Source organism: Heliconius melpomene, chromosome 12 (assembly GCF_056956725.1).
Source record: "Heliconius melpomene rosina isolate 202511_hmr_F chromosome 12, ASM5695672v1, whole genome shotgun sequence".
Taxonomy (NCBI): domain Eukaryota; kingdom Metazoa; phylum Arthropoda; class Insecta; order Lepidoptera; family Nymphalidae; genus Heliconius; species Heliconius melpomene.
This window is the reverse complement of record NC_140400.1, coordinates 8,468,340-8,490,408: the sequence shown is the minus strand read 5'-3', so window position 1 is coordinate 8,490,408 and position 22,069 is coordinate 8,468,340. Positions and strand designations below refer to the sequence as shown.

General features: G+C 32.2%; 1 protein-coding gene across 1 annotated transcript in view; it reads right to left on the bottom strand.

Moving 5' to 3' along the window:
* The window catches only part of tn (tripartite motif containing protein thin), a 70,231-nt gene that overhangs the window by 41,386 nt on the left and 6,776 nt on the right, over positions 1 to 22,069 (bottom strand). Inside the window, exon 3 of the mRNA XM_085194104.1 lies at positions 8,695 to 8,785. The gene's annotated coding sequence lies outside the window, so the exon portion shown is untranslated. The remainder of the gene's footprint in view (positions 1 to 8,694; positions 8,786 to 22,069) is intronic.

The following is a 22,069-nucleotide window of genomic DNA, read 5'->3' as shown; positions in this document are numbered from 1 at the left end:
GGAGTGAATTTACACTAGGATCCCTCTACCTACCCTGCTATGTGTGGAATATAGTGTAAGGTTAAAAAAATATTTCCATGAATAAAATTGATAAGAAATTCAAGTATAAAATTGTTACCGAATTCCTTTTAAAAAATTGAACGGTAAAAAGCAAATATCCAAAGTCAGTCAGTGACACGTACGGAAACGCTTCGTTTAAGGTTTCCTCTAGCATCTCTTTTACATTCACATGTTGAAAATTGAATATTTCAGGATGATATTATTAAATGTTCATTTTTGTTTGCTATTATAATATTATTAAGAGAAGAGAGCACAAGAGGGCGAATATAAGTGCGACAGGTCATGGGTTCGTTTCCCACTCGAGGAAATGAAATATTTAATATCACCATTATATCTAGGACTATCCTAAGACAAGATCCCCAGGTTCCCTTTATTTATCCTGCTATGTACGAGATACAGCGAAGCTAAAAAATATATTAAAGAGAGTTATTTAAATCTTGGCAACTTTGCATGAACCAAAAACAATCCATCAATCGCGGAAGCTCAATTTGACAAGGCAATCCTGTGATAAATTTGCCTCTTTACAGATTTAACGAATTCGCACTGCATATTTGGTGTAGCCTTGGCTTACTAGTGTTTTATTTGAAGGTACAAAATTAGGTTAGCAGTATACAAAACCAGATTTGGACTTTGGACTGAAATCCTATAATATTAAGTATTTTATTTTAAATTTATTTTAATTTTTAAATTGTATTATAATTTTTTGAGTTATAATTTCAGCACGAATAACAATTTATTTAATATTTAAAAGAACTAGACCTAATAATATAGAATCTCTCTGTCTATATGAAAAAATAAAAAAAATAATCTAATAGTTACTACTCCATTACGAAAATCCAAACAATGTAAACAATGACGATACACCTAAAGAAAATCTTCTCTATTACATCCTTACCTTCAAACAGCTTCTTGTAACATCACTGAAAATAAAAATAAGTGAAATCGAGTTAACCCTAATTCAATTTAAAGCTTACCTTCCTACCTTCTAAAGAGAATGCTTTACCATACAAAATTGCTCGCCACATTTAGATTCACCGCAGTAATAAGTAATAACAATTTTCTTTTACTGTTATCACGTGTATTTATTACCTAAATACCTGCGTTACATTGAGATGAAGATGTTAAATTTTCCATGTTATTAGGCTGCTTATTTGGTTAATTGTGTTTTTTTTTTAATTTTCTTTTTTTAGTTTCACGATGTATCCCGCAAACCACTCCCTATATCCCGTCCAATGTTCTAGTCAATGCGTGTTGAATGACAGACTTTAACACGTGGTTTGTATGATTACAAGATCAAGGAAATGAAAATAGTTAAATGGGAATAGAACCTAAAACCCATAGTTGTACATTCTATTCCCTTTTAAATATAATATGGATTATATTGGCTACGAACAAAAACTATTCTACGGTAAGAGACGGTATATAAGCGCTGGACGTATATATAATTGTTGTAAGTTTAGCATATGTGTATCTGTATCTTTGTCTGTAGCATCGTTGCCCCGAAACAAAGTAATTTAGTTAGAAGTGTTCTTAGCCATAATATAAAAAAAATATGTGCATTCGTTTAAAAAATCTTTTCTAGTTTGTAATGCCTGTAAACTAGGTCCAAAGGTCCTATTAACTCCATTTTCGTATCCTGTTATTTTGATTTGCTTACTTCTTAGAGTTCTTTCTTTGTCTTTTTCTGGTTCTTTTAATTTAATATGTAAATTATAAATCAAATTCTTTTACTTTATAATACTAAGTAGAGATTTTATTTACTAAATAGTAAATACACTCAAATTTCTAATTTCTTCAGAAAAAACCCTCAAGATATAAGAAAATAATATTTATTCCAGCAAAAAGGAATTATATCGAGCGAGTCTGCTTATAATTTATAGAATAGCATTTTCCCCACTGCGCCTCACCGTACCATCTTTTATACACGTTTCCGCGAATCGTCTTAATGTTCGCTTAACGACTTCTAGACGGCGAACGATAGATTTACTTGATTCACGTATTCATATTCATATTATTTTCTTATATGTACGTGACTTTTCCTTATTGAGTGTGAAGTTATTTTTATATGTGATATAGGTAAAATACTATTTTTGTTATATCTGTGTTTTTACTCTAATTCAGTTTTAAGACATTCCAGTCCCCATTTTCAAGACATTCTGTGTCAAGTGATGGAATTTTACACCGCGCTTTGTCTTCTTACAGGGACCAGATTACCAGTTAGAGACTGTGGCACTGCCACTGTAACATCTAGTTTTATAGGAGATTGATTGACTCTAAAGAAGTGCCTTAACACTATCATCCCTCAGCCTATCCTGATATGCGTGAAACGGCGTTGAACTAAATAAAAGAAAGAAAAACACATATTAATATACTATTATTGTAGTTTTAGCTAACATGTTTCGCCCATTAGTTTTATGAGTTGCCCTCACTGTGTGATAATTTCATTAATGCTGCGTTTAGAAAATAAGTGGATGAAAATATTATCAATTTTTTTTTTCTGGTTTTGTGTGGATTTTTTATGATTTTTTCAATAATATCTTTGATTTTAGTGTTAATTTCTCATTTAAAATTGAACTTTGGGAACTCGCTTGTTCGTCCACTGTTCACCCGTGACCACGGACTATTTAAAATATTTTCTTTTTCTTATTTTCAAACTTGTTTTTTTCATCTGCAACTTCTGTCTACGGTCCCTTAGGGCACATAAAAATCAAACTTCGCAACGCAATCAAAAGATACGAGCATTTATACATAGTTTTTGCTGCATTTCGTACGAAATATGTCGCATAAACTTTATAGTATTCCCCGTGGACCTACAGTTATGAAATTTGGCACGAAGTGTAAACTTATAATATAAATAAAGGAAAAAATCGAAAAGAAAACAAATTATAGCTATTTCATAGATAAAAAGTATTCTAAACTTGTATGTTCCGCACACAACAGGGATGGCAGAGGGAACCCAGTAGAGGTTGCGTGTTAAGTGACGGAACTTAACGCCGCGCTTTGCTTCGACATGAGATTGAAGAAAATGGATATATTAAATGTTTCATTTTCGAGTAGGGATCGAACCCACAACCTAGCTTCATTATTTTCTGTAATTAACAATAATAATATTAGCATTTTTTATATGTTAACCTAAATAGATATGCAGTAGGGAATATATTCAGTAATATACGACTCATAACTTTACGGCTAGTCGTTAGCGAGATCGCTTTATGATGAAATTGCAAAACATTTTACTGCTATGTTAATGACATTGGTGTAGAAGCGACAATGTTTTAATGGTATCTACAAGAACATACATATATGATCTTAATATGACTTTATTGTAGACTGCTTAAATACTTAGTTCTAATCTTAGAAGGTTGTGAGTTCGATGATCAATCGTGGGGATGATATACGAGTAATTTTATTTCTCTGCTTTGGTAAGATAAAGCGGACGAAAAGCTCCGTCACACACATGAAAAGTGGAACGCGAGATGTCTTGACGGTAAGTTCTCTCTGCCTATTCTCCTACGGAATAAATTGTGAAACTCCTATAACTTGTTAATAGAAAAAAAACCCTATATTAATATTCATTTAGTCACGTCCAACGTGACATAAAGCCCTCAAAACTTCATATACACGTAATAATTCAAGCACACTCCACTCACGCGACGTGTAATTTAGCCCAACCCTTATACATCGTTAACTTAGTCTTAGGAGATATTACGTACTTAACTATATTATTTGACCTTTCATTATGCATTACACGAACAAAACACGAATTGTTTGACAACTAATGTGTTTTATGGTGTACTGAAGTAATATTATTAAATAAGTACCAGTGTCTGAGTTTAAGGTGGTTGTGAGTTCGATTCTAATCTGGGTGCATGAAAGGTGGACAAAACATTACCTAGGTCTAAATGCATAATAAATTGTGAAAACCATAAAATAATAAAATGAAATATCACACCATCGTGGTTCAGTAATACAGTTTCTAATTGTATACGCGATGTTTGTGAGTAAAATCCTACTAAAATTAGTAATGGGGAATGTTATAAATCTTCAATTCTTCATCTGGTAAGAACAGCGTTGAATTTTACTTACAATGTAACATGCAATATCTTGAAATTAGGCGGAGAGTGAAGAGAGAATGCCGTAATTTTAAGTTATAAAAACCCATGGTAGAAAAAAAAATGAAATAATTTAAATAATACAATCAATCATCCCCTCGAGCAGAAAACACAATGTCAATGCTTACGACCTCACACGCTGAAACTATTTTCATTTTCCCGCTTTGATTTCAAGGCAAGCTGCTAAGTTCTTATCTTTTATTTATTTTTTTTATTTTTTCTCTTTTATTTGTTCTTTTGAATCTTTTATTCATTTTTTTATATTTTTAAAAATCTCTATATAAAAGCAAGTCACGTCCTTAGAAAGATAAAATACATAAATATTTGATATGAAATTTTAACTCAATAAGACCATAGAAGACAAATGCCTTTGGTATGTAAATATAATAAAGAAAGTTAACATAAAAAAGAATCGCTCCTATTGAATTATGTTTCTGTATTTTTATAAAATCAGTTAAGTAAAAAATAAAATTTTATAAGAGATGAAAAAACATTGTTCCATTTTAATTTTCACTGAACATTTTAAAAGAATCAATATATTATAATATATTTTTAGCTTTACGTTTTCTCTTAAGGAAAAACGCTCGGGAACCTTTATTGGTTAAATTGGGCAAAAGAGTTGAAACAAGTATTTTTTACACGTAGTAAGATTGACGGAGGGAACCTAGTGTTAAGATATTCCGTTTCCCACTTAATTTCTTCGTCTCGTCTTATATAAAGACAAAAGATAAAAGAAATTAAATATAAACATTGGGATTGGAAGAAAAATTCTTGTGACAGAAAGATAAATGAACGTTCTCGACCGATTGGGTCTAGTACACAAGTCTAAATAACTAAAATGTAATAGCCATATAAAATTGCCTTTAGTTCCTTATAGTGATTTGGTGCAAGAAAAACATGTAGGAGTCATGGGTTCATATTCTTAATATTTGTTTATATATTTATACTAATTTTTACGTTTTGCTGAATTCTTAAAAATCCCAGTACGTCGAGATTTTAATACGTTTCTAAAAAAATATTTTTCTTTAAAAAAAGAAAAATAAAGAAAATTTAAAGAGGCGGTTCTCTATGCCTACCCTGCTATATGTTACAGCGTGGAGTTAACAAAATATTTTTGCAAGCGAAAGAACCGAAAAATTTCGTAACTAAACTCCATTTTTTCGTATTTCTCAAATTTAAGATAATTTCGCGATGAACCCTTATCCTTGTATTTCCCAGAGGTACAACCTGTCATCGTTTTAATTAATTTGACGAGCAGGCTGTGACGGGACGATGAAGTTATCCCACTTTTAAGTAAAAATTATCTTAAAACGTATTATTTTAGTACATTTTCGCCTAAATATTTAACAGCTGTTTGAAATTTAGAGGGTTTCAATTTTTTTAGTGGAATTAAGAACTTAATGAATTTTCTTCTAGGAAATTGATATATTTAAATAATTCATTATAAAGAAGGTATCTTGAAGGACAATTTTCGTAATTAAATATTAAAAGGGTTGAAAGTAATGTCAGGTATTTAGCCAAAATAAACAATAATAAAATTAAAAGCACTTAACTCAACACGCAATGCCTCTAGAATTAGGCAGAAAGTGCGGGAACGGAGTGCCTTAACACTAGTTTCCCTCTGCCTATCCTGCTGAAATAACTCTCAGAAACTAGCTCTCAGATTATAGTATAAGTAGGACGTAATAAATTTATTATCAACACAAAAAACACAGAATAAGAAAAAATACAAGCACATTATTAACTTTCTCTATAATTTAGAGAACAAATTTCCAAAAATATATAGAACTAGCGGCCCGCTCGCGGTTTCATCCGCGTGAACTATGTTATTATTAATTTCTGTCTCCATGACTACGTCCTAGTGATGTCTATGCAAAATGTGAGACTCCTAGCATTTGTAGTAACGAAGTTTCATACAAACTTTCGACCCCAAAAACAAGCCCTTAGAAGTCGAATATTGCAAATTCCCGTCTTAGCGAGTACCTACGTCCTATAAATAACTCCTATGCAAAATTTGAGATTCCTAGCACTTGTAGTTTCTGAGATTTCGTGATGAGTGAGTGACCTTTCGATACGCTGAAAAGAAACTAAACATAATATTAGTATTATTGTTTCGACAATTTCAAGCTTTTCCATAGCACTTCAACTAATGTAGGTAATGATATCCATAACACTTATGGACAACGAGTAACCTTTCAGTAAGTACTTCTGACCGTTAAAGAGCTATAATAATATAGCTTTATGTTTACAAAAGAAAGTAAGGCAGATGTACGGTATTATATTCCATTGTATTGTCCAAACTTGTATTGTAAAAAGTTCGGCGTTGAGATCCGCAACTCAACACACAATGCCTCGAAAAATTTCGTGGAAAGTGGGAAGCGGAGTGTTTTAACACTATGTTCTCTCTGCCTACCTACCTACGCAGTGTAGAGTTCACTGCCCACACTAGGTTCCGAAAACTGGATCTTAAAATCAATTTAACTCTACGTATCCCGACGTACAAGCTACAAAAAAATTATACATAGTGACAATTCTTTTCTAGTATACTATTTATTTCTAAATGATTATGAAATTTAATTTTTCGATTTATAATTTAAATATTACAACATAGAAGGGACCACATTGACTGGAAGGCAGTATTAGGATATATCCAGTACATATCCACATTGTGAGCGAGCCAGATTTTTATTTAAAATACGGACTCTTCCGGACGAAGCTGTATAAAATATAAAGTTTGGTTCAAATTTATATCTTTCCTTTAACATTTATATTATTAAATTTAAAAACTCATAATAAAAATGTAAACGTGCAATTGTAAACAAAACAGGTTGTAGCTTCGATTCTCAGTCGAGGAAATTAAATCCATACCTATATTATAAATTCGAAAGTAACTCTGTCTGTCTGTCTGTCTGTCTGTCTGTCTTTTCCGCAATCAGGGCCAAACCGCTAATTTAATTGTGATAAAATACTCATATAGAGATACTTGAGGGTCCCGGGATGAACATATGATACTTTTTTTTTCTCATATTTGTAATGTTTTCGTTATATACCAATATATTAAAATAATTAATTTGACAAGGAATTTATTCCGCCATGTTAATAACAATCGTCGCTACGCGTTGCTAAGCAACAGCTTGCAAAGTTTGCTGTTTTAAGAAAACGTCACCCACAGTGAGTTTGCTTAATGCATACATGGTGCGCGCCGATATAGATTTATACAAATCTCTTTATACAAATCATTAACAAAAATTAGATGATTTCTATAATTTGATATTCATCCTTATGAAAATAAATATAATAGTCTTTTAGCATTTCATCTAGATGGAAATTATAATTTACTGTATAACATTCTAATAAATAATTAAGATGTGACTGATTCCAAATGACCTAGCCTTCGGGCGGCATAATATGAGTATGACCGACGCGAACGGGCAGATGACTTTGATGATTTTGTAAATTTTTATAGATTTTCGAATTACTATTATTTTTTATGTAATTATTTGCTGCTTATAATTAATTTATCTCAGTTCGGTTATCTATACCGATGTTATACACTTAAAATATCGTAATTTTAATCATTTGAGATTTTATTTAATATTGTTCGCAAAAATTAATAATTATTTAATATAGAAAAATGTTTAGTACGCGCGCACAGCAAACTTTAGGTTTTTTTTTCTAATATTAAGAATTTCCTTTAGTTCCTTTTACTTCTTTGGTTTGTTCATTTCGGTTACTCAGATATTTTTTCTAATAATAAATCTCCACTTATTATTATTTTTTAACTTATTTCAATGATTTAGGCTTATATTTTCGCGGGCGTAGCCGCGTCCGGGCCCACTAGTATTTAATATTTTCATTTCTTCTTTGGTAACAAGGCAAAGCGCGGCGTTAAGTTATACTATTTAACACGCTATGCCTCCGTAACTCGGCGAAAAGTGAGGAACGGAAGTGTCTTAATGAGATAGGTTCCCAGGTTCCCTCTGCCTACTCTGCATTGTGCGGGATACAATGTGAACCTAACAAAAATATATGAAAAGAGAAAAGAAAAAGCGTACCTAATTCCATAGAAACTTTCCATGTACTAGTAAGTGAGACCGTTCAAGATTTCTTCACTCAATTTAGAGTAGTTTAGACGGAATTTATATAGAACAAGTGTTTTAAGGTAAAAAGCTTAAAGTTTTATTCCCCAATTCTAATGTGTGTTTTTTTATAGAAATATTTCTGTTATGGAAAAATCTTTTGTAGATTGTGAAATTTAAAGTATAATTATTTTATATACTATATTACTTATATATAGGTTACAGTGTGCTACACTAAGCGCGAGTGGTTGTGGATTCAATCCTCAAGCGAAGAGATGAAATGCGCATTAAAGCCACTGCGTGAATTTCCGTCAGTAAACACGCAATGACTCCAGAATACAGCTGACACTGGGTTCTCAGGCTCCTTCTGCTTTCCCTACTAAGTGCGAGATTCAGAGTGAAGCTAAAAAAATCTATCCATTTATATTATCTATAAAACTTACCTCAGGTAATGTCAGTGGCGGGCCCAACCTGTAGGTGGGCCCGCACAACTACCGTCTGTTTTTACTGTCTTCTTAAGAGTATTCAGGTCACCTGGAAAGAAAGCCACTAGATAAATTTTACGAAAGAAGCTTTTTCCAAAATCTGTGTACGAGGTATTAGTAAAAAGTTTTTAGTGTTTTTCCTCAAATGGTTCATTAAAGAGTTATATTTAATATGTGTATCCTCTTATTTCTGTATATTTCAAGTTTGTGATTTTAAAATTAACAAAAAATAACGAAAAATCATGATTGTAGTAAATATATGATTGATTTAAGTTCCAAAAACGAATTTTGCTAATTTTATAGTCCAAATAGAAATAATTTTTACTTTTTCTATGATTATCTACACCGCCTGTTCACCTATTAAAGACAGTTTGAGAAAACTCCATGTGCTATTTCTACCGACTACTATAGGATATCTTATAAGTCAATATACAAAACCTTTTATTTTAATCTATGAAAAATATATTACAAAATTATTGATGTTGGCATACTCGTAGATGACGTAAAAAGCTTTGAATATAATACAACGGCATTAAGCTTTCTAAAACTGCATAAATGAAAAGCTGCTAAGCTATAGGAAGTAAGGAAATGGCACCTAAACAGTACTTCAGGTTGATGAGTTTTTCGGTTAAATATAAAAGTTCAAATTTTACATCTGACGTGGAACTCTGAAAGACTAACAAAACTATATAGAATATGGAAATGGCTTTTAAGAAAAAATAATTCAGTATTCATTTTTCACATGAGAATCTAATTTGTAATATGTGAGACCAATGACTAGCGAAAAAGAATCATAACATTAATTAATTCTTTTTAACCGACTTCTTACTTTAACTGATACAATATCTATATAATAACATAGCTATGAGCACCCTACGTGGTGAACCTTCAATGAATATCTAAATTTCTATTTTCGTCTTTTATTTGTTCTTTTTATGTACTTATTTCGAAGAAATGAGAATACACTACGTAACATTTTGCTTAGTGCTGGGCCCATAAAATTATAGAGTGAAGAGCTCGAAGTAGTGTCAGGGAATTCGGTGTAGATTTGGGTTTGTAGAGGTTCTTTAACTCCTATATTATCATGTGCTTATCATAATTGTTAATAGCAAACAAGAAACGTACAAATTAAAATTGGATTATCTAAATTAATTTACTCCTATTTACCTTAAATACAGCAAAAAAATTTTCAGTATAAAAGATGCCTTTAAACAAGATCACGTTTACGAAAATTCTTTTATTATATAGAAGTAGAACTTCAAACGTCAGATCAAGGTTTGGAAAGCATAATATTCTTTGTTTAAAATCTCCTTGTACTCATACCGTTTGCGGAAGATAAGACGTCAAAGGAAATACTGTACATGACTGCTAAAAACACAAATTTAAGATAGAAGATTCTTTTAAAACATTTTTGAAATGAATATATTTTTTAGTATTAAAATGGAGTCAAGGTGGCGCAGTGGGACACCGTTTGGCTGTAAGCATGATGGTTGTGAATTCGATTCCTATTCAAAGCCTAGTTTTTTGAGGATCGCTTTATCCTTAGGGGGAGACAAAGAGAACGGATCGCAAATCACTACGATATTTATTAGATGTAATGATTATATTCACATTATATTTAATCTAGTAACATAAAGAATGGTGGAACTCTAAGACATTGTCTCCAATACCTCGAATTGAAAAATGGAAAACGGAGTGACCTGACTTTACATATAAATAAAATATTGACTCTCCTAACTCCCTGCCTTAAATATCTTTCTTCCTTAGTTAAATGTAAATTCCACTAAAAATGTCTCCTAATCCTTGAAACGAGTAGAACTATCTCAAAACATCCACCAGGCTATTGTATAAACTGTTACTAGAGTATACTAACTGTTTCTTTTGTCGCCTATCTACTTCCGCAGGCGGGATGTTTGGCGTAACGCCAGTGTGTGTATGCCTTAATTGATAATCTTAAGCGTTTTTGTTTTTCGTGATGTATCCCGCTGAGAACAGGCAGAGGGAACTTGGGAACCTAATGTATGGTGTTCAAATTGGATTTAGCATTTGAATTAAGAATAGGACAGTCGTGACGCAAGGGCACAAGCGACAGATGTCTTTGATGTGTAATATTTTCATTCTTGATCCTTGTTCTAGTAACAAGGCAAAACGTAGTGTTTCATCTCCCCACCCAACACGTAAAGCCTCCAGAATTTATCAAAAAGTGGAGAACCGTGGTGTCAAAATGAGAACAGAGAACAGATCAATAAAATGAGTAGTGAAGAAAGGAATAATATAATAATAGTGCAGTTTAAGCTAAAAAGTAATTTCAATATTTTTTAGACCAATCCTTATAATAACGAATTTAGATTGTCATACATAGCTTATTTAGAATAAACAGAGAAAGAAAACGAGCTATAACAATAAAATAAATTGGTTTCCTTTTCTACAAGATGCCAAGATATTTAATTATGAAAATATAAGGCACAAGTTGTCGGCCAGCAACTTGGTTTGCGTGATATTTAAGGCCTAAAATTAAAAACCATTTTTCCTATTCATATTGGACTTTTGACAAATCCTTTCTTATTGTTCCCTATACTTTCACTTAACCTACACTTTCGCTCATCAATGTAAATCTATTATAATATCTAGTCGTATGATCGTGATGAAGAAGTATTTGACCGAAGACACGATAGTTTTAGATTCGACTCCCAGATTAGAAAATTATATTTTAAGCATTTTTTTCTTCGTATTGTTAAACAAACCGTAGAAAATGAAGAACAGAATGATTCTACTAAAATTTTCTCTGCATGAAGCGCGATACTAAAATATGTGAAAAATAAATTTTATTTAGATCTAATACAGCATGCACCGTATAGTATTCGTATCACCAACTCAATTTCTGCTGTGACGAAATATTCAAAATGTTTAAACGTTGAATATCACGATGCTCGTACAGAAATTTCTGTATATAATATTATATTTTTATTATTATTTTTTTTAATTCCACGCTTTATCCCGCTTATAGCAGGGTAGGCTAAGGGATCTCAGTGTTAAGACACTCCTCCGAGTGGAAATTAAACCTCTTTACAATCTGGCGCTGAACTGCTGTGTCATGATGGCCTCAAAGATAATGTATTTATAGTAAAATATCAAATTCTTAATAAATATTAATACCAACATTAGTATTGAAACTAAACTTCAAATAAAATTTTATTTGAAGCCATCTTAGCGTAATGGGACAGCGTCTTGTAATAAAGAAAATATTTTAAAATAATAACTTGGTGGTATTGTAAAAATTGTCCACGTTTATCTCCGTGTTGGAGTTAATAGCGTCTCTCAAGATCACTCCTAATAAGTGCATCTGGCCAGCATCCAATGCACTCACGACGTTCATATGAAAGTGAGCACGTCATACGACTTTTGTATTTTAATGATACTTTAGTAAAATTATGGATTTTTTTTTTAACTTTCTTTTACTATAATCCGGCGAATAATGGAGTTGTCTGGAGAACGGAGTATCTTGACACTAGATTCTCTCTACCTATCCCGCTGTGTGCGAGATACAGCGTGGAGCTGAAAAACTATAATGATAAAAGGCAAAGACCATCCTGAAACAAAATAAAACGTTTTTAAACTATTCCTAAATCATGAATCATCTCGATATGGCTTTTATTTTCCGAGGAAGTAACTGTGACATATACCTACACATACAAAATTTAGGACACGTGCTTGAACGCCTAAATAGATCGTCCTACTCAAATATTATCCAATTACATGACATTGTCAACCTGACAACCCTTATCTATGGAGTATTTACACATACTATTTTTAAGCTTTACGCTGTATCTCCCATATAGTGGAGCAGGCAGAGGACCTAGTGTTAAAACACTCCTCTTCCTACTTTCTGTCTAGTTTTCGAAAGAATCAATGTTAAGTGGCAGAATTCAACTCCTTGTAATGTTGCTATAGTGACGAAAAATTCAATCCCCCCCAACTAGGAATTGAACCCACAACCGTCGCGTTACCAATCAGGCACTGTATCCCTCTGTCACGAGAGCCGCTATATAACAAATCTTAATTTTATATATAATTACGCAAAATCAAGTCAAGGAAGTTAGTTGGCAAAGTCTGAGACTGAATACATTAGATTTCACAAAGCCCGACTTCGAGGAAAACTTTTGGTATCAAAATTTTATTGACTAAGGAAATTTTAATAAGGTAGCAATATTTACTTTGCAAGTACATATTCCTTCTTCCTTGTTATAGTAATAAACTTTGATTAAATAAATTTTTATGATTAGAAAAAGCAGTGTGTTGAGTTCTGCCAATCAACAGGTAATGCTCCTATGTAGAGCGGAAAGTGGAAAACGGAGACTGCCTAACCAACTAACATTCGTAAAGAGAAAAATATATTGAATTTATTTAACCTATCTTTTTATTTAATTTACCAAAACTGCTATGAAACGTTCCTTACATTTTCATCGCAGTTTATATTTCTTCATACTAAACAAAAGTAGACAGAAACAATATAGCAGGATTTTCGGATTAAATAAATCATCCCTCGCGTCAAAGGGTTCGACGCTAGAGCCCTTTTAAGTGCTTCAACTTGAGATAAGATAAGACCTCAGGGAATCGAGTACGCGAGTAATAAAATTTCTTACGGCTGTAAAAATAAACACTATTGTTTTATGTAAGAGCTTATAAGGCCATCGAGGCGCAATCGGATAGCTACTGATTGTTATTTTGATTGTAATGGGTTCAATCCCTTCTCGGGGAATTACAAGCTTTGATTTGATTCTGCTAAGACATGATTTTTTTCTTTGGGTAGAATGCTAACTATAGTTCAAAATTTTAATAGATTCCATCTAATTTGACTATTTAGTGTTGAGTGGCAGAATTTAACGCCGCGCTTTGTCTTATTACCACAGTGAATAAATGAAAATAATTCAATCCACATCCGAAATCGAACCCACATCCCTCGCTTTGCATCGAGGGCTTCAAGTACAGTAGGATCAAAGTGCTCACTACCTAGTAACTTATTAAGTGGATATATCTAGGGCTAGTAGAGTAAACAATTGACACAGATTCTGAACATCGTTCGTGACTAATAGCCATAATATGAAGTCTACTTAATGGAGCATCCATATTTTGATTTTTTTTTTATTTCTTATGAGTTTCTAATAATATTATTTTAGAAAACATAATCCCATCCACCATAATCCCAAAAATCCCATTAAAACATAAATGTAAAATGAGAGCCAAGTTCAATATTACGATATACGAGTATACATTGGTTGTGGACTTCAATGACAAAAGAAGTGAGAGGTAAATGGGTGCTAAATTCATGGTCCTTAAAGTCCTGAAATTTATTTTTAAAAACGTAAAATATTTTTAATTTTATTATTTTTTAAACAACAAAATAAAAATAATTATTAAAATATAATTTTTAAACGCATTTACGTTTTTCATTTTATGAACCCACTTGTACATGGGGAATGGGGTGCATAACACTAGGTTCCCTCTGCCTACCCAGCTGTGTGCGGAATACAGCTTGAAGCGAATGTATTCCGAAAACTTCTGTTTTATTTAAAGCTCAATTGTCTAAGAGATGAGTGAAATAAAAATGAGGACCTTTACTATACCGTCTACGTAGACTATTTTATGGACCTTATAAAAGAAATAAAAGGCCGATTTCAAAAGAATATAACTGAATGGTTATGAAGCTACATTTTGGTGATTTGTATCATCACAAGAAGTGATAGTAAAAAAAGTATAAATATGGCGAAATTTTATTAGCATCTTCATGCTTTTTTCAGCGTAGCAGAGAAGGCACAGGTAACGTAGTGCCAAGACATTCTTTTTCTCAGGTTTGAGGCAGAAGTAACGTAGTACTACTACACTCCTCTTCTCAGGATTCAACAAATTTTTGAGACATTATATGTTGCGTGGCGTAACGGAACGCTGTGGTTCGTCAACAAACATTAAAAATATTAAAAAAAAAATATTTTAGCTCTATTCAATTATTGATTGCTTATCATGCTATATGTTAGATAAAATATGAAGTTAAGAAAAAATATGTATTAGTTTCTTTGGCCTAGAAAAAAAACTAATGCTTAACTCTCCCTGTGTTCCTGTGTCTTGCAAACACACGCATTTGATTTACATAGGTTTTTTTTGTATAATATTTAAAAATTAGATATGAATTTTCAGAGCGGAGAAAAGAAGACATTTAAATATACTTATTCCACCGGATCGAGATCAAACCCACAATGATTATACTTACATTCAGACATTTAACACTGTGCCACAACGGCCACAATCCATAATAATTTTGAGAAATAAAAAATAAAATCGCAATCTAACCCTATTTATATAAGTTAGTCAACAACGTAATTAGCTTAACATCAAGTATATTTAAGTCTGTCGCTAGAGACGAGGGCCCTAGAGTAACGACTCATTAGATATCGAAAAGCGAATTGTTAAATGCTAAATACATTTTGGTAGTTACTAAGCTCGTATTCAAAGAGAAATCTAGTTTAGTACAAATGTTTTCAAGTGAAATTTAAGTTTCACTAAATGGTTTAATTTCAAGCAATTTGTTATATTTATTTATTTATTTGGATATATACCACTCATAAATTAGTGAATCTTTTTAATAATTGATAATATCAAAACTTAGTGTCTAGTTGCTTAAGGGATTGGAGAGGTAAGTGTCCTAACCTAACAATTAATTGTGATTTATATCATGTAATTACTAGCTAACCGCGGTGTTGAGTTACGCCATTCAACATGCAATATATGTAAAACGGAATGGTGCAACAGGATCGGTGTACTTAAACGTAGGTGCCCTCTGTCATTTTATTATTTCAAAACATTTTTACAGATTCTAATGATACATCATCCAAGGTCTCAAGACATTATTTATTTTTATAAGGTACTTGGAGTGGAAAAGTCTATACAATTTTTTAATAGCTTTATGTGTTTTTGCAAATTGGTAAGTCGAGAGCGAAAAAAATGGTATTGTCGAAACGGATAATAAATTCAGTCGTTTACCCTAGTGGGAATCGAACTCATAACCATGACCTCTAGTGAAAATTTACATTTTTTCTATAAGTTAAAATATATTGGACAGCCAATTTACTACCTACCTTATTCCTTTAATTAAGGTTTAACCTTTGGTTCGCGTCACCTGTCAGAAACAGGATGTTTAAAAGAAAAAGTTCTTCCATGAGCTAGTAAATATTTACATATTTCTTAATTGAAAATTGTTTTTTTTGCTAATAGTTGACCCCGTCTTCTTATTTATATCTCGGAGGAAGCGTTTAGAATAGTGAAAAGTGATTGATTATTTAGTGTTTCTTTTTTGGAATAATTGCTAAAACAACCTCCATATATCACGACCTTGAGTTCTACCAGTCAAAACACAATGTCTCGGAAATTCAATGGAAAGTGGAGAATGAAGTATAGTGAAAACAGCGTGCTTTTTCCAAAAATTGTTCCATACAAAATATTCAAGCAGGATTAGAACTCACTATATCCACCCATATTCCTTGATCCACTGGATTACGTCTAGACGTTCCCCCCAAAATATTAATAAAGAGTAAACTGAGTTAAAGTAAATACGAACGTTATGTCTCCAAAACTTCGCTCTTTTAGTTCGCTCGAATTGTTTTCATAGGATCGTAACTAAGCAAGAACGAATAAAATACATTCTTCGTTTGTTCTCAAGAAAATTACTGGGCTGCAAAATTGCCATCTGCAGTACAAGTAAGTATGGGGCAAAATGTTCAGATAAGTAAAATATATGAAGATACTATTGCGTTCTGAATGTGCAGCCTTGTGAGACCAAATTATACTATTTGTTCATTCTACGTAATATGACATTGTAAGGCTATACAACTATAAGAGAAGAAATTTGGTCTAATTTACTACAATCTTGACAAATTTTATATAATTAGAATAAATCAGCTTCACGCTGTATCCCGCACACAGCAGGGTAGGCAGAGGGAACCTTGTGTTAAGACACTCCGTTCTCCACTTTTTGCCGAATTGTAGAGGCATTGTGTTTTGAGTGGCGGAACACAACGCCGCGCTTTGCCTTGACACCAGAGCGAAAAAAAATAAATATACATTTAAATAAATATTTAATTTCCTCGAGTGAGGACCCACTCAGCACCAGTCGATTTTGCAGCACACTTTGTGGCCCCGCGCCAAGACTAGCCTTTAAAAAAAAATATAAAATACATATTATTATATCCAGAATATAATAAAGTTACTTTTAGATACCTAAATTTATTTTACCAGAGTCTATTTACTAAGTTGAATAAGCACAAATCATTGCTTTCATACTCTGGTTGGCGCTCGGTAAGTTAAGTTCGAAAGTTCTTATTAAATAGTTACAAATTCTCCTTTACTACCAAACTTGATTCAATCTGTTAAACTTAAAGTAAGTGTAATATATTCATTGAAGTAAACGTGGCTGAGTGGAAAAATGTCCAACACGATGGTTGTGGATTCGATTTCCAATCGGGGGATAGATTTATCGTTAAATTAAAAGTAATTCTCCCGAGAGCTACGAACCGGACGATTATTAATTTAATAATCTGAAGTACATTATTGAAATTTTCATAAGGATTTTTGACTGCTTAGAAGATAAAAAAACACATTTTTTCTGCTGACTCTACTTTTCGTATTATATATTATTTATGAATATAATATTTTTAATTCGTAACTCAACACAATGTCTCAAAAATTGGGAGGAAACTAAGGAACGTGTGTTTTAGCAACAGGCTCCCTCTGTCTTATCTTCAATTATTTTATTTAAATAAAACAATTCAAAATTTTAACAACCACGTTTATTTTAAAACAAAAAGAATCCTAGTTACGTATACTGTCACCTACATTTCATCTCAACCAAAATTACAATAGCATATACATCCCACCCTACCATTCCATCTCTAGTTTTGCCTGAATTTATTTACAATTTTCCTTATGAAATACTTCGAAACGTTGCGCGAGAATTTATTAGAGGACTTTAGAAAAGTAATTCGAAGTTTCAACGTCGAGCCGTACCGTAGCTCGGTTGTGTTCCGCTAAAGACTTTTACTAACATTTTTAAACTGTTATTGTACCAGTGTTCAAGTAAATTGTTTTCGTTTTACAACACTATAATAAAAATAAATTTTGAAACTTTCAAAGATTTGCTGTTTCATGTAACTGGCTTGTTTGTTGTATTATTTAAATTCTGGTTTTAAGGTTTCGTTGTGATATTACATTTTACCTCGGACTAGCTTTACCTGCGGCTTCGTCCGTGATTTCAACCTGCTTATGATATATATTACAGCACATTCTAAGTTAGTTAATAAATGGACTGGCGAATACTAAAAGAGATTTTCAATTCGAGCAATTAATGTTTTACAGAGACTAGCGCGTTCAATCAAATATTCTTTAGCTTTATGATATTAGTATAGATATTTATACGTCACTATAAAAATATCTATATAATATTAATATATAAGAGTGGAGACCCAAATGGACCGACGACCTAAAGAAGTTAGCGGGAAGCGGATGGGTCCAAAGAGCTGGGGCATCGAGCGTGGTGGCGAGAATTGGGGAAGGCCTATGTCCAGCACTGGACAAAAGATGGCTGTCTATGAATAATCAGCAACAACAAGCGTAACAGAATACCGCCATTCATTTTAAAACTGAAATAGACTAAATCTAACATAACCCTAAGCAGTATTCGAATCAATAACCATCTAACCAATTACAATTTCCACTTTTAATCTAACGAAACGAACTTCAAATAAGGGGGAAAAAACATGCAATGTAAAACTATACGGCGTCTCCAATTACTATATCTCTAATCCCGTCGTAACACTTTATCGAAGTGCGCGTGTATCGTAAAGGCGGGCTGGAGTGCGATAACGGGGAGGTCCGTACACTAGTTTTATGGCTTTTCCGTTCTTTCTCTTAAATTTTATGACAGCCAGCCAATGGGGACGCTATAAAACAAAATCTGTAACTCCTTTAGATATGATCGCGGGGTAATTGGTTATGGATTGTTAAAATGTTATCGGCGGTTCGATGTTTGTTAGATGTTAACGTGGTTACGGTTTATCTTATGGGGTATATATAGGTAGGTCGGCATGTATGGGCGATAGATATATTTCAACTTTCGAGACATTGCTTATTGAGTGGTGGAACTCAACGCTGCAGTTTGTCTAACAGACGGGGTAAAACCACGGTGGCCCTTAAATTAATTTGATTCTAATAATAATTAAGATTGAACATTCAAGTAAATATAAAAATAACCTTAAATAAAAAATATTTCTTAACAATCAACAAACCGACTTCCAAAAATAAAAGAAAAAATAAATTTACTTAATATAAAGTAAAACGTACTTAGATTTTGTTAAGCAAATATAATTAAAGAAAGATTTTATTATTTTTGTAGCATTAGCTTGAGCTAATGATACAAAAAAATTACTACAATATCAAATTACTAAGCCTGTTTGTTTTACTTTGCACTGACTTCAAAATTATTGCAATAATAATTATCATTATTTGCATCAGCGGAAAACGCTGCCCTCATTACCTACCTCGACTTATATTCGACTATTGTACGTGTTTCTGAATTCCAATTTGAGGAATGATTATGAAACGTATATTTTCCTAAACTACAAACCAGATAAATTTTGAAAATTCATCGCAAATATAATAATAACTCTTGAATATAATTAAGTTCACAATGTCACAACACTCTATGAACTAACAACTTATGAACTATCTCGACCCTAATAATCAGAAAAAATGAGAGAAAAACTACAGTTCAAACAGCAAAGAAAATATTAGAAGTGGCACCAATCAACAGAAAACAATATATTTTATTAATAGGTATACCCAATATATACAGATCGACGCGTTGTGGGCACCACATGGGGTCACATCATGGGGTTTGATTCCCTTTGGACGAAACTGACATTCCTGTGCAATTTCTATCAAATAAAGACAACGTTATCTTTGAAAAAAAAAATATTCAATTTATTCTAAACAGTTGTGGCCATCGTGGCGTAGTCGACCTATATATACTCAGGGTCCTAATCATCAGGGTCCTTCAGCCATCATATTTCCTGTCAAATAGACAGGAAATATGATGGCTAAAGGTCTGATCCCCAGTCAGAGAAATCATTTTTTCATTTCTCTACTCTGGCAAGACAAACCGAAACGTTGACATTTGCTCGAAACCGGAGTGACTTGATATTTGGTTCTCTTTACCTATCAAACTATGGTTAAAAATAATTATTATATTATCGATCCCACCAGAGCTAACTCACTGCCAATCATTAACAACCACTCGAGCATGATCATCATTGAGTTCTATCAAATTAGATACCAAAATGTTGTCAAGAGATATCAAAACAAATGATTTCATTAGCCTCCAACGTAATAGCTTTAGAAGCGGACGAAGAAAATTTTGTATTTCATTCCTTTCATCGCTCGAGAGAGGCTTACCAAAAATATAAATTTATTTTTCCTTTGAAATACTTCAAAACCCTTATATTTGATAGTAATACAATATTTTATTTAAATAAATATTATTTCTATAATCATTGATTGTTTGATTTAGTGCAACTATTTTTTGTTAATTGTTATTGTTTGTCGTTAATCGTGCATGTTGGGATAACGTGTATGGGATCCTCTTAGATATTTGATTTTATTCATTTTTTTATTATTTGTTGTGGTAATAGACAGACATACAGACAGCAGAGTCTTAGAAACCTTCGAGTAAGGTAAAAAAGAAAACTTCTAAACTATGTGCTTGGATCTTTATATTTTATACTAAACACAAAACTGAAAGCAACGATAAAAATAAATATCAACCTTACATTTTTATTATTTTATCTGTGTCATAGATAGCAAGTATCACCGTATACTCTAATAAACTTAACCCAAGAAAGAATCTTACAAAGAAGTATATTATCAATTTTTTTCTTGGGCTGACCCCTTATGAGTTTGGTAGAAAGCCCCGCAAAATATTAGCTATGACACTTTTCCACATACAAAACGACAAAAACGTATCATTCCTCCTTCTATCCTTCATAATCCAGATCGTAAACCTCGAGAGCTCTACATGCTGTGTTATTACCATTAGATGAATCTTCATTATTCACGGAATATTTTCTTTTTTGTTCAAAAACTTTTTTTGCTCTGATACTTTAAGCTATATATTGCAGGATAGTTGAGGTTAGTGTTGGGACACTCTGTTCTTCGCTGTTTATCTTAATAGGAACGTATTCATGCATAGGCAGACGTCAACGCAGTTCTTTGTTTCACAGAGCAGAGTAAAGACAATTATTTATTCTCTGAATTGGAATCAAATCTGTAACCGTCGAGCTTGTAGACAGATACTATTCCACTGAAATTAATATTCAAAATGATCCATCTTTATGGAGTGTACAATGTCCAATGCTTGTACGTCGTTCTCTACTTTCTGTCAAACTTATAGATATTGGCGGAACACAAGTTCACATCTTGCTTTACTAGCTACAGATAAATTATAGATATTTTAAAATAAATACCACAAATGAGAATCAAACCCACATCCATTACGGATAGATAGAGATACTTTCCCACTGCGCCACAATACCATAGACAGATGCCGACAGAGTATTTCTTACTTTATTACACGATTAGGATCTTTAAGCTTCACCTGCTGACCTAATTCGGAAACTTTTAAAAAAGTTTTGATTATAAGCTTCATGAAGGCCGTTATTGGTGTATAATATTGAAAAAACTTTTCTATTTTATTTTGTTTTACTTAATTTAGTTTTTATAAAAATAATAATCGATTTTCGTAACGAGAAAATTTTAAGAAATAAAAAAAATATTAATGAAAATTAACCTAAACCTGTTGAAGCATGATTTTATAGATATTAAATATTCCCTTCCCTTGAATTGAATTGAACTCCCAACCCTCGTGTTTACAGCCATAACTCAACCACAACTATCTATAACTAACTATAAATATATATCATGTATTAAAAATATTATCATATATTAAAAATAAAATTGTCCTTCGCCTCTGTCTGTGCCTTTCTAACTCTTCTTCTAAACCACCCAGCGGATTTTGATGCGATTCTCACTATTAGGTAGATTATTTCTTAGTGAAGGTTTATACATAGTTTATTATACATATATTTTTAATTTGACATAAATACGATAAAGTCCTTAAATAAGTATATAACTATCTATAAATAACTATGAATATATACTAGATACAAACATAAAACAGTTTGACACCACACATTTCGTTACAATACGCCGACTCAAATGGAACCAGCTTAATAAA